Source organism: Panulirus ornatus, chromosome 71 (genome assembly GCF_036320965.1).
Source record: "Panulirus ornatus isolate Po-2019 chromosome 71, ASM3632096v1, whole genome shotgun sequence".
Classification (NCBI taxonomy): Eukaryota; Metazoa; Arthropoda; class Malacostraca; order Decapoda; family Palinuridae; genus Panulirus; species Panulirus ornatus.
In genome coordinates, this window is record NC_092294.1 from 11,053,727 (window position 1) to 11,070,692 (window position 16,966).

The 16,966-nt window shown below is 43.7% G+C and overlaps 1 protein-coding gene and 1 long non-coding RNA gene across 3 annotated transcripts in view; one reads left to right on the forward strand and one right to left on the reverse strand.

Moving 5' to 3' along the window:
* Positions 1–16,966, reverse strand: part of LOC139748002 (uncharacterized) — a 136,010-nt gene that overhangs the window by 50,196 nt on the left and 68,848 nt on the right. Inside the window, exons 4-5 of one of the 2 annotated variants that reach the window (XR_011712503.1) lie at positions 6,984–7,130; positions 6,453–6,832 (exon numbers count right to left, since the gene is read on the reverse strand). The exons of the other annotated variant lie outside the window; for it this stretch is intronic. This is a non-coding gene — a long non-coding RNA (uncharacterized lncRNA). Of the gene's footprint in view, positions 1–6,452; positions 6,833–6,983; positions 7,131–16,966 lie in introns of those variants that run through there. 2 annotated transcript variants of the gene reach the window in all.
* nAChRalpha2 (nicotinic acetylcholine receptor alpha2) overlaps positions 1–16,966 on the forward strand; it is a 372,700-nt gene that overhangs the window by 35,118 nt on the left and 320,616 nt on the right. The window lies entirely within an intron of this gene.

A 16,966-nucleotide genomic window follows, 5' to 3' on the forward strand; every position in this document is an offset into this window, starting at 1 on the left:
GGCGTGGGGGCAGAGCAATAGCTGGGGAGGAGTGGGGGCAGGGCAGCAGCTGGGGAGGCGTGGGGGCAGAGCAATAGCTGGGGAGGAGTGGGGGCAGGGCAGCAGCTGGGGAGGTGTGGGGGCAGGGCAGCAGCTGGGGAGGTGTGGGGGCAGAGCAATAGCTGGGGAGGAGTGGGGGCAGGGCAGCAGCTGGGGAGGCGTGGGGGCAGAGCAATAGCTGGGGAAGCGTGGGGGCAGAGCAATAGCTGGGGAGGAGTGGGGGCAGGGCAGCAGCTGGGGAGGCGTGGGGGCAGAGCAATAGCTGGGGAGGAGTGGGGGCAGGGCAGCAGCTGGGGAGGCGTGGGGGCAGAGCAATAGCTGGGGAGGCGTGGGGGCAGGGCAGCAGCTGGGGAGGCGTGGGGGCAGGGCAGCAGCTGGGGAGGCGTGGAGGGCAAAACAGTGGTTTAATGGTGAACGTCAGGAAATAAGAGGCCATGGTCTAAGCACGAGGTCCTTGCGCTAACTCCCGCCGGGTCTCAAGAGTTTGCCAGAGTTGCCTCTCACGTACTTAGGCTTCAAGAGTTTAAGTGCTTGTCTCGGAGGCATAATTTTTGTTGTCAGATAACAAGGATGGCGTAATGTTTGCTCGAAAATGTTTGCTCTGCGATACTGATCTAATATGATCAGGTCTGGAATTCACATTTATCAAAATATTTTGAGAACTTCGATACAAAAAAGTCCCCTACGTAAAGATCAGTTATAATGTAATGCATCACAGAAGTCGTCGTTATAGACTGATACTGCAATGACAATATCTCAATGGTTCTGAAGTGTAAAGGAGCACTCGACTGTGTGACGTAGAAGGTAAGAATTACTGAAACATCCTGAGTCTGAGAAGTTCCAGCCTATCACTGAAATGGACCTCAATCTGTGTACACGCACTGTGTAGCTATTACTGGGGGTACCGAGGTGAGTCCGTCCACAATTCTCCCGGTGTCTCCACCATCTTGTCTCCTCCCGCCGTCTCCAATGCTTCAGTTTCCTCTCCTTCGGTGATGTCATTTGACTCTCCTTCGTTTTTCTCAAGTTAGCAGACTGCATTTCCTCTCCTTCGTCTCATCCTCCTGTCTCTCCTGATCGTATTCCGTCTTACCGTTTCCTCAACCGTTCTCTTCCATTAGGAACAACAGGGAATCCCTGTTCCTCAACTGCTCCGTGAGACATCGGTAGGCCGACTTGTGTGGCATTAGACAGTAGACAGTTAATCTATACTCTCGCTCGGGCTGCTAGTCCCAGGATGAAGCATGTTGATGTGTGGCATTGTGTGAACGGGTGACTGTGTGCTAGACAGCGACATAGTGAGGGAGGGAAGATGGGATACAGACACGTATAAACAGAGAAAGAGAGAAAGACAGAGAGCAACCGCAGGGGTTCAGCGGCAACTGAACAAGAAAGAGACAGTACCTCTCTATCTACGACGAGATTTGCCCCCCCCCCCAGAAAAAAAAAAGGGCTAGCGCGTAGCGCTAGCCGCGCACGAGAGATAGGGAGACTCAGAGATAGAGAGCCTGAGAGAAAAAATAAAATAATGAAGAAACAGAGGAGAGAGAGAGAGAGAGAGAGAGAGAGAGAGAGAGAGAGAGAGAGAGAGAGAGAGAGATTAAAAGAGTCAGAGGAGGGAGGGAAAATTAGATCACGCAACAAAGAAAGATAAAGGTAAAAGATTAGCCACAGATAATGGGAGTAAGAGAGAAAGACGAAATGATGACGATGACACAGACGATGACGCTCGAACCAGGTGACACAGAGCACCGGAGACAGCATCATGACAAGTATCAGGCCATCACTTCTTGCTAATCTGACTGTGTTCAAAGTTTGATAATGTTTTGTTGATTCCCTCCTCCCCTCTCTCTCTGTCTCTCCCACATACATACACACACACACACACACACACACACACACACAGGACATTTCCTCTCCCAGGTAACTGGTGTTGCTTCCAGGGAGTTGTCTGCAGGCTCCCTGGGGATCTGTTGTCAGGACATGAGAGAGGTTCAGGTGGATGCCTCTGGTTGAATGGATCAAGCTGGGATGGAGGGCCGTAATGGGTCGTCTGCTCTTCCAGTGTAGAGATCATGCTGTCGGTCGTTCGTCCATGTTCTCAAGTTTTCTCTACTTGCATTCTGACGTGTTAGAACCACGTCAACTATCGTCCCGTGGTTTCAAACTCTGCTCTTTAGTTTCACGTGACACTCCAGAAACCATGGTAATGGTAGTCCCGCGTTCTCTAATTCCTGTCTGCTTGGAACATGACACTCCAAGATTCTCTCGATTACATGGGTTGCAAACTTTGTTCATCCCCTCACACCTATGTTTACCTGGGGTTCTCTAACATTGATATAGTTCCTACAGCCTACAATTGTTCTATATTTTTCTAATCACAGACACAGAGCCAAGTGACCTGGTTTTTGATGACACTCACTCTGTAAATACTTGATGTTTTAACTACTACTAGCAAACACATTCCTGTTGCTGTCAATTCATACATCTGCAGTCAATATTTTCAACATTCTGAAATGAATAGATAAAAAAAGTTTCATGAATACATACATATAAATAGTGGGTATTCATACCAATGTTTACCAGACACCAGGTGCTAATTAAGCAACTACAGCTCACAAAACATCGAGAGTCTTTTGTAAGGTGTATGATGATAAGTGCTCTGTACTCTAGCACACGCCCCTTGATGTTCCTGGTTTGTGTTATACACTTTGCCTTGCCTCACCTCTGCCAGCCAGACTTGACCCATATTATTGTTATTCATTAGCATTAACCACTCACTTTAACGAGATTGGGCTTATATTTCCGGATAAGTTTAATTACCAGTTAATTATAAGTGATGATAATTAGTTCATAGCGTAAAACGCTGGTCATTCATATTCCAGCAATGTCATAATTGGGTTACATTTGGCTGAGACTGGCACGAGGAAGTTAATGTTACAATCTGTTGGTAAGGCTAAGATATATTGGATTTGTCTTGCTGTTGTCTCTTGTTCCAGACGTGATGAAATTGTCTGCCTGGATCTTCCCTGGAGACCACATCGCTTCTTATCTCGAAACAATACATTCCAGGTTCCTATGCTTCTCTTACTCTCTCGACATTAAGAATATACATGCTTCCAACCTGTCTCTTAGTGATATCATTTTGATCTGGGGAAAATCATCTTGTTTTATTAATATTATCTGCAAAACATTGTGTTACAATTTGCTTCATCGTGACCTCCGGTCATGTTCCTCCTTCGTAAGTTTAATTAGTTGACTTGTGTCATGGGTCGGCACTGCTGCAGCGAGACGGGTGGCATACCTTCCTCTTGTGTCACATTTCGACAATTGGTTGCTCGGGATCTGTTGGTCTGAACAACATATACTCGCACCAAGCGTATTAAACCAGCACCAAGCGTATTAAACCAATCATAATACTGAACATCCTCATCAAGGGGCGCCATATCCTTCCGGAAAAACATAGTCTTCGAGAATAAATCACCTCCATAATATAACAAAGTTGGGAAAACATAGGTAAATAATAAAGACCAGTTTTCACAATTCCTATATACATTTCACAACCATCCCAAGTAATAACTCTATATGCGTCCAGTAAGTGGTGAGCACTGGTGCCAAAAGCAGGTTTGAGTGACGAATACTCGTGATGTGAGTCTCAAAGAGAACTGCTCACTGTCCGTTGCTGAATTCTCACTAGTTATGTGTGAAATTGTAGACTCTGTACATGTTGGCCAGACCGTGTGCAGCATTTCACGGTCTCTCTCCCAGCTTCCAGCTTTACTGGTTGCAGTCATTATCGCTTCAGTGGGTCAGCAATCAGAATCCGCACACCAGAGGCGGACAGTCACACAGTTAGCCAGCGAACCACGTGTGACTGGTCAAAGTACCTACAAAGTCCTGCAGTCATCAGAGTCAAACAAGAGATGACTTAGCTGTTCAAAGGCAGCAAGACGGAGTTATCAACTGTGAAGGAAAGTTACTGTAGGGTTCGATGAAGGTAGTTTCCAGCAAAATGACCTCCAATCTCCTCTGCCGTCCCCTCACACATACCTCTCCTTGTCAGTGTCAAGACAGCTCCCTGTGCAATCTTATCCTGTCAGCCAACCTAGCCGTGCGGCTCTCCTCAGTAATGGCCAGCGCTCCTCTTGGGGGACACACACACACACACACACACACACACACACACACACACACACGGGCCATCGTGGTGTAGTGGTTAACGTTACTGACCATGTGTCAGCACAGGCCTGCCCGGGGTCAGGCCCGCACGGGTTCGAATCCTTGGCGCGTCAGTTGTCCCACGCTGAATGTAAGCATTCATTCTCCCCTGGACGGTGGTCGATAAATAGTTGAAAGTAAAACTCTCCCTGTTACACATATAGTAATCACACACACACACACACACACACAATGAAGACATTTAACATGCAGGGGCTCCGTAACCTCCTGGATTCTCTGGTGGATACAACAGGATCCGTTGTAGGTCTTCAAGGTGGAAGCCAGCAATGCAGGCACTGAGAACATCGTGCCCTTGACCGTTTCCAGACAAGAGATTCCAGAATCATACTCCAGGATTTTTCCAGGCTTCAAGACAGAGCCTAAGGGTAAGAACAACAATACTGTGATCAAGACTGCCGACCTGGAAAACAGAACAGCCCTGGAAAAGCCCCCAGCAAACGTCAGTAAGAATGCGGCCAGTTTCTGTAACCACATATCCCGGATTGGGATAAGTCCATCAAGTTAGGCTGGACCACTGGTAGAATGAACCAACAATTCTGAATTTTCTGCCGCTTTTCAAATAGAGAGAGGAAAATTGTGGTTCATGGCAGTGAAGCAGTGGAGCGGGACGCGTCTCACCGCCTTTACTGACATAAGTCATACAATGGGAGCACTACAATTATCAAGAATGATATAGGAAGTCACGAGTATGGACACAGATCCGCTGTAGAACAAATCAAATTATGAAGTATATCTTTCTGTTGGTGCTCGTTAAATAACTACTGTAGGTACCGTTAGATACTTGCGTTTGTACATTCTCTCTCTCTCTCTCTCTCTCTCCATATATATAACATTTCCTCTCAGCAATTCCTGGTATTCAAATATATTCTACACGTGAAACCTTGCTTTACAGAGGCACAAATGCAATTGCTCAAAAGATAAGAAAGGTAATAATGTAGTTATCAAGGTGAATATTTATATGATCATGGTATGGCAACATTTGGATTTTAAATGGGCGCCTCAATAACCTGCCTGACGGGTTGCAGTGACGTCACCAATGTCGTCTCTCTTTTCGTTAAATTTATCAATTGTTTAGCGTCGCTCTGATTGCGATTTTCTAACTAAGAATTTTGTAATTTAACGTTTGATAAATTGTAAAGAAAAAAATCTAAATATCGCATTGTTAATTTTGCAATATTAAGGAAAATGTGAAAAAATGATTTTAAGTAACTGTTGTCTACAGGAATGATATTGAATGACAATATTTAATTAGCATGGTTGAACATCATATCTAAGATTTATGGGTTAAAATTATAAAATTTTACCAATCTGTTAAATACAATCTGTATGTGATACCTTTTTTCACAAGAAACAATATCATTACTCAGGGAAAATAGGTATTTGTTCTTAGAAAGGATAATAATCATGTAAACACGTGATGGCAAGACGTCGAAGTTAAATGGCACCTTACTACGCTGCCTGACGAGCTGCAGTGACGTAACTAATTTTGTTTTCATCCAAAGGACTGTATCAACGACTCTGATATAGAAGTAAGGGTTAAATTGCATAACAGTGATCAATTATCTTCCATTCTATAAGAAAAAATATAACGAAAAATAAGTTTGTGCGAGTTCACATAAATAGTCCAATCTAATGAAAGAGTTTAAATATCATTTAAATCACTTAGTTTAAATGGAAGCATTTAACTCCAATGAATGAGTTTAAATGAGAGATTTAAATCACTTAGTTTAAATGACGGTATTTAACAAAGATGTTAGATGGCAAATTTATGATATTTGTGTGGTAGTACGGAAGTATGAATGAGTTTGACTAGCGTTGTTTACTTGGCGTAGTTAATGTCAAGAAATGTTAAGGGTTTGTTGAAGGGAATTGGTGGAGGAAATTGATAGAAGGAAATTGTTGTAGGGGATTGGAGGAGCGTTGGGGGGGGGGTGTTTGGGTGTTGAAAGTAGTGTTGGAGGGTGTGTTGAAAGGGTGTTGGAGAAATGCCGGTATTGTTGAAAGAGCGTGTCGGAGAAGAAGCTTTGTTAACCACACACGATGACAGCTTTGCAGAGTTGTGAGACGATCGTGGTGTAGGAATGTTACAATCAGTCTACTTAACAGTTATCTAAAGTAAGTTTATATGACGGAGCTAAAAATACGGTTTAAGTGGCGGAGCTGAAAGGCTAGGGCTTGTATGCTGCAATTTAAATGCTTTTATATAAGTATTTCAACACAAGTTACGAATGGAACTTCAACAGTTGAAATACGTTGAATACGAGGACCACACATCCGGTACAGTTTCAGGAACGTCAGAGGTGAAACATAAAGTAATACTAAAGTACCAGCTCCTGTGAGGCTCGCTGGCCTGTCAGTGAGGGCATGACTCCCGGACACAGACGCCCTCGGGGAAACTCGAGTCGAGTTACAAGCTGTCAGCCGGCTGGACCCGTCACAGCTGTGGCGCTTTACTCCAGCCGAAGTTGGTAACTATTTATCTACCAACCACAAGAGGGAGGACGAACAGCTGGGTGAGCCGTCCGCCATCTGTCCACGCGCAGGGGATCGAACCCTAGTCAGAGAGTTAGTCATCAGTGAAGCTAATCATAACTCCGACGAGGCAACTGAGGTAAATAATATATACAAAATGTTATTCAACTTTCATGCAACCAAGCTTTCATTTTCGTGAGTACACTGAAACAACAGCACCAACCATACACTACCTGGTGACTGGAGCATGACGAATGAGATTCGCATGACAGTCACCAGCTGTAGATATAACTTGTCAGCGACCTCACGAATACCTTGGTGCTGAGCATCACCGCCTGGCTGGCGGCCACCATCAGCTGGCTGGGACCTCATGGGCAACCCTGGAGATGACGAAATTCTAAGCTTTTGGATAAACAGCGCCCCAGCAAGAACATAAGGGCGCTCTGTACGACCTACCTTGATGCAACTTTGGACTCTCCTTGCATAAGCATATGAGAGTCTCGAAGACCCTCAGCCATACCAGACACTTCTTTACATACACGTATTGAGAGAGAGAGAGAGAGAGAGAGAGAGAGAGAGAGAGAGAGAGAGAGAGAGAGAGAGAGAGAGAGAGAATGGCGTAAAACTCCCTTACATACACGTAATTACAGCAAACAGTTGTTCAGGAGATGCAAGGGTAGAAAAAACCTAAGGACAGATCATGAAACCAAGCAAATAACTCGTTAGGAAAGGTGTGTGTGTGTGTGTGTGTGTGTGTGTGTGTGTGTGGTAATTACACAACAGGCATTTACTGGCGTTAATTCTTTGGCCTCGAGTGAACTCTCCAATCTTACAACAAGGTAACAAGGCAATGACGGTAAGGCTAACACGCAGGAAGCAGACCTCACTTTGCCTTACAGACCTTCCTGATATCATCCATAAACTATCGTAAACAGTGGGAAGGCTGGAGGATCGCGGGGAATTACCTGAAGACATGATACCTTCACATTATCGTAAACCTTTATTAGTGTGAACACTGGCCAGCACAGTGTGGGGCAGAGAGTAAGGGTCACGCTTAAATAGGTGAGTTGCCTACCATGAAACGTGAGTCTGGTGGTTGAGGCTAAACTACTCGTTACGAGCTGGTTAGCTTAATATACGGACATGATACTCACGTTTTACCGGCAATATGCTAAAGCAGGGTGAGTTATGCTGTTACTAAGGCTGTTTGGATAAGGGGGGAGAGAGAGAGAGATGATGATGATGATGACGATGATAAAATGAAATAAAAGAGATGAATGGAAAGAAATAGATTCAAAAAGATAAGCAGAGAACCATGATCAGCGTGAAAGAGAAAACAAGAATAAAAGACGAAAAGGAATGGAGAAGTGGAAGAAGCAAGAGGAGAGATATGTAAATCAGAAGAGACAGAGAAAACAGATATACGTGAGTGAGTGCGTCTGGCTGGCTGCTCAGTCGCACTTGGTGTTGGAAAAATAAGTTCGTCAAGGGATTCGTCTGCGGGCCTCTCCTCTGGCATGACAATAGGTCAGGTGGGCAGTGTCAACAGAAAGACATGACCTCAGAGTTGAAAGACATAAACAACACAGGCAGAATTTGCCTCGCAAATGAAAAATTGGTCTCAGGGGCAAGAACATGCAAGAAGAAGAAGAAGAAGAAGAAATGCCCTTCATTCTCTTCCAGACGAAAAACAATGAAAAAAATGGCTGAGGACATGAAACAGCACATAACATACTCAAAGAAAGTAATTATGTGACGGTGACAAAAAACCTGCGTACGTATATACATATCTGGATCATGTTCAGGGTCATTCATCATACCATGTGAGAAGTATGTAGGTGGCGAGGGAAAAGTCAAGAGGCCTGAGTGATAAGAATAACTTCAAGAAAGTTATTTCATTTCATTTCTGTTTTCTTTTTTCCTCAGACATGATTACATAATCACGACCCACGTCAAGAATTCCTCCAAAAGGAAGAAAATTGCATTAGAAAAATTCTGACTGTTAATTAGAATAGTTTTCCCAGTTTTATTTTCCCGGTCTTTTAAAGAAAAAATAAATCCCCATACGTCCGTGTTGCCATATATCTCCGTCGCCATGTGGCAACAGGTCAGCAAACTAGCAGACACTCAACTGTCAACCAGTGACACAAATGACCTCTGAAATGACCCTTGATATCTTCTGAATATAATATCGGATTATTACTTACTCAAGACAGAAACATTCCGAGGTTTATGCAGTAGAAGGAACCGCCTGGTTTATACATGATAAATCTATAAACATAAACTGATGTGAGGGCAAGTTACAACCGAGTGACGGGGGGGGATGCCAGCTCTCTCAGGCAGATAACATGGCCTCCCAGCTCGTGCCGGAGTGTCAGGTTACCACGGAAGTGTGGAATTTATATCCCTCGGAGACGCTGGACCTCCATATGTTATGATCAACCACACTCAATAAAGAAGCCGGTGTATGCAAACCGCGCACCACTATACTCGGATTTTTGGAAGCCAGTGTGACGTATTTTTCCTTATCTACTAATGCTCTCTCTCTCTCTCTCTCTCTCTCTCTCTCTCTCTCTCTCTCTCTCTCTCTCTCTCTCTCTCTCTTGTCGTAATCTTCAATATTTCCACTGAGGTTTATTGTTATATTTACGTCGGGAAGTTAACCTAACATATCTTTTGGTAGAAGAAATACAGTATCCGTCTGACTGGTCATTACCATCTCTGGTTGTAGTGTTAGTGTAATTTCAATGTGTGACACGATGAATGAATGTTGAGCTGAGGAAAAAGTGACTAACATTAAAGTTTGACGTCATAAAGTAGACACCATCAACCACACCGACATTAGGGACCTCAGGGTTGCTGCTCAGAATAATCGATTTCAGGAGTCACACTTGGCTTCAGTGATGTAAATGCTCACACTCATGTTAAGCATGAGACGTGGTAATTTTGCTTCTCTACTTTCAAACAATATTTGTCTCTCTGAAGTAATCCTCAGATCACAGGTGATTCCTCGAGGAAACATTATACTAGCTGAGGACTTGGAGATCATGAGGGATGAACGTACAGAAAGAAGTATGTTATTTGCGACGACAGAAAAAGGGAAAAAAATGTCTGGAAAAATGTGACAAGAGGAAAGCCGAGTGTACCAGGAGACATGGAGGTACAGAACAACAATACAAGACAAAGATACAAAAGTACAAAACAAAGCGTACAGCAACACCTCTCAAGGTGGAAAAACAGAAAATGCTCATGATAAAATATAGCGATGACATTACAACACAGTTTCCGTCCCTTCTCAAACATGTCTCCTTCTCGTACTTTCAGTTTCTCTCTGTCGCCCTATCTTGAATATCTCTCCCACTCTTATTTTCCATCTCTCCCAGTTATGTCTCGTGCATCTCTCTTCCTTCCCTCTCTCTGTAAGTCTCACCAGGCTCCTCACTGTGGCATAGCAATGAAAGAAAATTAGTAAGAAATGGAAACTATGGTAGAAAACATTGATACTGATGGTCATGAACACTTCATAGCATCTATGTGTAAATGAATGACAGAGAGAACGTAGACAAAAAAAATATTGTATGAATTAACTTGTAACAGTTGGAACACAATATTGGAGACTAGTCAATAGTGATGCGGTGAGTGTGTTGAGAGGGTGAGTGTGCGTTGACTCAGATGTGTTGATAACGGTGGGTGTATTGGCTCGGGTGTGTTGAAGGCAGGAGATGCTGACTTTGGTGTATTGAGGGAGGGGCTGTTATACTTCGTGTGTTGAGAGTAAAGGTGTTGGCTCGGGTGTGCTGTGAGGGAAGGAAGGATCTTGTGGCTCAGGTGTTTTTTTAGAGAACAGGATGAGAGAGAGAGAGAGAGAGAGAGAGAGAGAGAGAGAGAGAGAGAGAGAGAGAGAGAGAGAGAGAGAGCAAACTTCACACGAAGTATATGATTTCCTCCTCGTACATAAATTAACAACCATAATTAGCACTAAGTAATTATGCAGCCAACATTAATGGCAGCTAAGAGAACATACCCAGCGCTGAGCAGGAGGCGCGCATGCGTCCTGGGCCTTGGGAGGCCATGCTGATGTATTCAGACAAATGGCTCTCCCAGCGCTGGTCCCACAGGAACACGAAAATAAGGATTACACCTCCTCCTCACACGACGACAAGGCAAATAAATGTGTCCTGCTAGAGAAAAGGTTGAGAGAAAACCAAGATTATTTCTCTAAATATGAAAGATTATCTGGGGTTTGTTCTTGTGTAACTATACTGTAAACAGATTCTAAATAAAGATGTAATTTCTGTGGTATTTACAAGTTTGTAGAGTCGATATTGATGTAGATTTTATGATAGACATCGTGAGTTTTGTCCGTGAAATGATAATCTTTATGTGTCTACATTTTGCAACCATAAATGAAAAAGCTCTTATAACCTCCCAGATTTCTGAAAAAACCCATCTATTGTAAAATAGACAGAAATTTGGTTCAAAAGAGAAAAGACGCAGGCAGGAAAAGAAACCTAGAAAAGGCAGAGGAACAGAAATGTACAGTTCCACATCCAGACAGAGGTATACAAGACCAACTCCTCCGCATCACCCCATCTTCTGGACGTCCTTACCCAGCTACAGCAAAGCAATGTTTTATTTCCGTATATTGTTCAACAACCTGGACCTTACATCATCCAGGATACGACAGTCCCTCACACACACACACACACACACACACACACACACACACACACGAACCCTGCATGTATTCCTTTAAGCTGGATATTGACAGCCAACAGCTTTATGGTGCTGCTGGAGAAGTAAGAGAGGAAGAGGATGTGCAGAGCACAGGAGGAGTAACTTGTGAAGGCCAGTAGTCCCGCACCGTCACAGTAGAGACCAGTGCCTCTTGAAGACCAGGAGTCGCCTGGGGAAAGAAAGTTACACCTGCAGGAGACCAAGGGTCCTACACCATCACCAGGAAGGTTGGAAGATCTGAGTTTAGATTTCAACTTAACAAAGAAAACCCATGACAGTGGTTGCCAGGAATCAGAAGTTGTCATGTTTACTCTTTTCACTTACTTAGGTTATTTTGTAAAGAGAAAAAACAGATAATCACATCATATCGTCATCAAGGTGTAAGATGAAAGAAAAAGTGTAAGTGATATACAAGGATGTACTGCCTCGAAAACAGAAAAGAACACGTCAGTATCTATTTCTTCAGTGTCCCAGAGATGGCGAGGCAGGAAGAAAAATAGACCTGAAATATCTTCCACACGTCTCCACGAGAGACTTCCACACGTCTCCACGAGAGACTATGATAAACCACCAGAAGTAAAGAATATACATCAAAAACATCTCTTGGCCATATCTTCGTTGGCCATATTTACCATCAAGAAAATTATAAACCTAAAATTGCGAGAAATGTGAACGCTTATAACTGCAGATTGCTTTCCCTTTCTGAGACACCCTGTGGCCACCATATCTCGGTCAGGTGGCCTGTAAGCAAAGGCTGGACGCATATATGACCGTTGGAGAGGAGCAGCTGACACACCACACCACACACGGGCTGAGGACAGCAGCCCGGATGCACTTGGATTAGATAGTTACCTACAGAGACAAGATTGTGAGATATGTGTCTGTAATATGCTGGAATTCGACTTACATATGACAGGACGGATACATGTGTTGCTGACACACACACACACACACACACACACACACACACACACACATAAACACATTAATATTGACATTTCAACAACATATACAGACTGGAGAGATTACACAACGGTGATGTCTGATGAAACACATAAAGACAGACTTCCGTTTACCTGTCGTTCAGGAGGAACGCCACATACCAGTGAGTGTCGTCATCCAGGGAACAACACCAGCTAAATGTTACATTCCAGGGAGCATCACGATCCCAGGAGCTCCACCATCCAGGGAACATCACCAACCAGGGAGTAACTCCTTCAAGGAAACCCATCTACAGAACGCCACCATCCAAGGAGCGCTACCGTGCACAGATCACCAGCATCAATTTAGCGCCACTATCGAGGGAGCTCCACCATGCAAGGAGCACCCTCATCCAGAAAGCGCCACCCTCCACCTCAGGTACTCAGACATTTTCTTGTGAAGATGTTCCGGAGGAGGATAAAGATACAGCGAAGCTGTTCCTTGTTTTCTTGAAAGAAACGTTTTTACATTTTCTCTGAGGGGAATGTACTCTATATATATTCAAGGTACATTTTTCTTTTCTTTCACGAGGCCTCACCCGTGACGAGAATATAGAACCATCCATTAGCGAGGTGAGATGGGCCTAAACCCTGGCTCTCTCCTCGTTACCCAGCCACTTTCTTTGGCAAGAACTCGAATACTACTTCCTTCAGCACTGTTATGAGCCATCACTGCGTCCCTCTACCTTCCCAATATACATATTGATAGATGCATCACGCTGAGCCTTCTCCTGCTGCTTCATCTCCTCTCGTGTCCTCCGTACCCCATCTTCTTACCTTCTAACCTCATACTTCACGGTTTCTTCTCTGATACTCCCCCTTGTCCCCCTCGTTCCTGCCTCCTTCCCAATATCATCGCCGATACATCTCCCACGGAACATCGCCCAGCGCCCCCAGCACTCCCCATACTCCACTATGATCCATAAAGTAAGGGACACTCGAGCCATTTTGGTCATGTGATGGCAGTAGTGTGGCCAAGATATTGGCCGCCACCCCCAGCCCATGGACATAACCCCTCCTACCAGCGCCCCTGACACCTGGTACACAGCCCACACACTTCTCTCTCTCTCTCTCTCTCTCTCTCTCTCTCTCTCTCTCTCTCTCTCTCTCTCTCTCTCTCTCTCTCTTTTATTACCTATCCTGATATTTCGTGCAACATCAAAGATGTAAAACAAGGCACACACTTTATTTAGGCAAGACGTGTTTATTCACCATTACAGTACATGTTCACTGTCACATTTCCTCTCTTCTGGAGCACTAATGATCAAGGTATTTACAACCATAATATTTGTAGTTCCTCGATCTGCCGTGTTTTTTCCGTGGAGGCAAGAGGAACCCCTACAACATGACAGGGCTGAGCTACAAGCTTTGCGAGTTCAGTAGGACCCTACAGCAGAAGACCCACCTCTGTAACCGCTACAGGGAGCCTCTAGTGGGGAAGATTGTTCCCCGGGGTACATGAGGATCGCTCAGGTGTTGTTGTGCGTGTGTGGACGCACTCACTCTGAAGGCTATGCAGGCATATTTACGTTGATTGCAATATGTATAAAAATAATGTTACTGCTAAGTATCGTACTGGATTAATCTTTATCAATCTTTAAATTTCATGTACTATCCTGAACAACACGAAACCTTTTGCTAAAAATCCAGAATATTTTTCAGTGATGTCGTGAGCCTCTCTCTCTCTCTCTCTCTCTCTCTCTCTCTCTCTCTCTCTCTCTCTCTCCATTCCACACACACCATTCGATAACGCGTAACTTACACGTCACTTCATCGTTAAATCTAAGTTTTCCTGTGGTGACTGCTATGCGCTCACTCTACCTAATGGCTAAACCTTGTAACTACTCGTAAGTCCATCCTCTTCCTCCCCTGTCACTTATCCTATCAAGTCAAAAAGCCTTAAAAAAATCGTATCATGACATCAAAGATTCCTCTTTCCAAACACGCCATTGATACACTTCTCTATAAATCAGTATTTGCTTTCTGTTTTGATTTTCCCATGAGGTAAGATCATCCTTGTATTGGGAAAGATCTTAACTGTATGAGATATGGTCCTGACCCAGCCTCTGGTGTACAAGGTGCTCTTACGTTACTGCTGAACTGTCTAAGTTAAGGTCTCCACCGAGCCACTGAGGCAGAAGGAGCTCCTATATTACTGCAGCAGCGAGCAGCAGATGGTAGGAGGGGGGTGTGAGGGGGTCCCACATAGTGTGTGTGTGTGTGTGTGTGTGTGTGTGTGTGTGTGTGTGTGTGTGTGGTTCGTTCAGGTGTTTGTTGCGAGTGCGTGCCGGCAGACCCTCACTGGCTACCGCTCGTACCACGGATATTTATGCTTATTACAACACGTATACAAGAGAATCGATACCAACAAACAGGAGGCCCCGCGGAAATATTTTAAGATCTATATTTTTTGTCCAGTTTTAGCATGACAACCAGGGGAAACACCCAACAAAAACAGGGTTCGTTTGTATTTCCCAAACCTTTGAAACCCGGCATTGTTTCCCGAGCTCTTCTGCCCGTCCTCATGTCGTTCCTCGTCTACAGCTGGACAAAGGACACCTCCCGCAAACCACAAAGCTAAACCAGTCATCGTTTTAGGCTTTGAACCGCTTCAGAAATTCCTGATGGTGGATCTCATTCCGTGTATGACCAACTATTCTCTCTCTCTCTCTCTCTCTCTCTCTCTCTCTCTCTCTCTCTCTCTCTCTCTCTCTATATATATATATATATATATATATATATATATATATATATATATATATACATATATACATATATATATATATATATATGGTACAGTAATTTTATCATCAAAGCTAAAAGAATCTTTTGATCGGGCTACGTCATCCGCCTGCCTGAGTGAGGATAAGTCTGTTTCATGGTATATATATATATATATATATATATATATATATATATATATATCCTCCCCTCTCTTTTTTTTTTTTTCAAAAGAAGGAACAGAGGGGGCCAGGTGAGGATATTCCAAAAAAGGCCCAGTCCTCTGTTCTTAACGCTACCTCGCTAACGCGGGAAATGGCGAATAGTTTAAAAGAAAAGAATATATATATATATATATATGTATATATATATATATATATATATATATATATATATATATATATATATATATATATTTCATTTTTTTTCTTGTAATCTTGTTAGCGAGACGTATCGTGAGATGATTCCCTGCGCGAAACATCAGAAAGGTTACACAGAAAAATAAATAATGTTTAAGTTCCAACGTATATTATTCCTCTCATCATCACCACACATCAGGCCTGCTCACCATCACCACACATCAGGCCTGCTCACCATCATCACATCCCTCTCACACCAAACCCCTTCTCCCACCACCAGTTGTCAGCATCAATATCTCGCTTGTTCTCGTCCCAACACCTCTCTCTTAACGAGATGCTGAAGAAATGTTTACGTAAAGACGTTAAGGGACGGTGGCATGAAGGTCCTCCCCAGCCAGGCCTCGCTGGTCTGGAGGGAAATGCCATAAGGAGATGGAAAGCTTGGAGTATGTGAGGAGGGAGCTTGGAGGATGAAGGAACAGTGACCGTACCAGACGATGAATGAAATAATTAGAGGCAAATGGATTGGTGGATTTAGACAAGTAAGGAACAAGATGGGTGAGAAGTGGCTTTAACGGGCAGGAAGTGCGAGGATTTAAATCTACCTTGAAAATCGCGATAGTGCGAGTCCAGTGACCAGCCTGAGGGACATGATGATGTGAATCCGACGAGCAGCGATGACTGCTTCTCCGGCTTGTGTAAAGAACCAGATTCACAACAAACGAAACCTTGATCATCGGCGATCAAACAGACAACAGTGTACACCATCCTGACGAAGACTGGAACATGGTGCAGTTGCTTGAGGGCGATGGATGGACAACTGAGCCAATGATTATACAGCACACAACAAATTTTGGGGGGAACTTACTTGACGGTCCAGACTGTGCCACTCCCGTTCATGGTGTACATCAAGTGACTTATGTCCTGGTTCTTCCATCCTATTGTATGTCTGTCTGTGTCTACCTCCCTCCTCACCAGGCAACTCAAGGAAATATTATCAGCAATATTAAAGTCAGAACAACAGAGGAAAAACAGAGGTACAGAAACATCATTATTAGGATCAACAACATAATTCACAACAACTACAATAACAACAGTGACAATAACAATAGCAAACACAGAAATAACATCAAAAAAATTTGTGAAACGCGATGGAATTAACTATTTACAACTATACAAAATATAATCAACCTGGGTTACAAAACTTTTCATTCAATGGTGAACAGTTCACAAGGAAGGTTAATCCCTCTCCTCAAAAAACTTACAATATATCAAGCTTTCACTACCACAAAGACACTCTCTCTCTCTCTCTCTCTCTCTCTCTCTCTCTCTCTCTCTCTCTCTCTCTCTCTCTCTCTCTCTCTCTCTCCATTTATCCCTTATCTCATAAACAATAATAACAATAAGAAAATCCCAGTG